Here is a 1,113-nt window from a genome sequence, read left to right as displayed (position 1 = left end):
CACGTGTAGACTGTGACAGACCAGGTGAGGCTGCATAAATATTTATGGTATATTTAATGAAGCACGTTGAGGTCCAACAGGCCAGACTGTGAAGCATAAAAACTCACCAGGGCTGAAATGGATTTTAGGCAAGATTGCCCAGACCCGTGACTTGAGATTTGCTATAATAATTTTTGTGTTATGTAAAATTGTTCATTTTCTCTAGATGAACCAGAGCGTCCTAAAACTCACTGTGAGCACCAAAGAGACAGTGTTCAGACTACAAGTTCAGAAGGACGTCCTATAGCTGGAGCCTATGTACCCCAATGTGATGCTAATGGACAGTACACTCCTAGACAGGTAAAACTGATTTCTCTGCAAACATAGTTGTTTTTTGTGTTTTCCTCGTTTTTGTGGTTAATTGTCTTATTATTGATAATATTGTTTATAATTGTTATATATATTACAGTGCCACGGTTCCACTGGACATTGTTGGTGTGTGGACGGTAGGGGACAGGAGAGAAGAGGAACCAGGACTCCACCTGGAACACCACGTGTAGACTGTGACAGACCAGGTGAGGCTGCATAAATATTTATGGTATATTTAATGAAGCATGTTGAGGTCCAACAGGCCAGACTGTGAAGCATAAAAACTCACCAGGGCTGAAATGGATTTTAGGCAAGATTGCCCAGACCCGTGACTTGAGATTTGCTATAATAATTTTTGTGTTATGTAAAATTGTTCATTTTCTCTAGATGAACCAGAGCGTCCTAAAACTCACTGTGAGCACCAAAGAGACAGTGTTCAGACTACAAGTTCAGAAGGACGTCCTATAGCTGGAGCCTATGTACCCCAATGTGATGCTAATGGACAGTACACTCCTAGACAGGTAAAACTGATTTCTCTGCAAACATAGTTGTTTTTTGTGTTTTCCTCGTTTTTGTGGTTAATTGTCTTATTATTGATAATATTGTTTTTAATTGTTATATATATTACAGTGCCACGGTTCCACTGGACATTGTTGGTGTGTGGACGGTAGGGGACAGGAGAGAAGAGGAACCAGGACTCCACCTGGAACACCACGTGTAGACTGTGACAGACCAGGTGAGGCTGCATAAATATTTATGGTATAT

At 40.9% G+C, this 1,113-nt stretch overlaps 1 long non-coding RNA gene across 1 annotated transcript; it reads left to right on the top strand.

Moving 5' to 3' along the window:
* On the top strand, nucleotides 1–1,088 carry LOC123964551. Its single transcript, XR_006823471.1, has 5 exons — nucleotides 1–24; nucleotides 206–339; nucleotides 449–554; nucleotides 736–869; nucleotides 979–1,088. It is a non-coding gene; the product is annotated as an uncharacterized LOC123964551 (long non-coding RNA).
* Nucleotides 1,089–1,113: the final 25 nt, after the last annotated feature.

Source organism: Micropterus dolomieu, unplaced genomic scaffold (assembly GCF_021292245.1).
Source record: "Micropterus dolomieu isolate WLL.071019.BEF.003 ecotype Adirondacks unplaced genomic scaffold, ASM2129224v1 contig_3172, whole genome shotgun sequence".
Classification (NCBI taxonomy): Eukaryota; Metazoa; Chordata; class Actinopteri; order Centrarchiformes; family Centrarchidae; genus Micropterus; species Micropterus dolomieu.
This window is presented reverse-complemented; position numbering and strand designations above follow the sequence as displayed.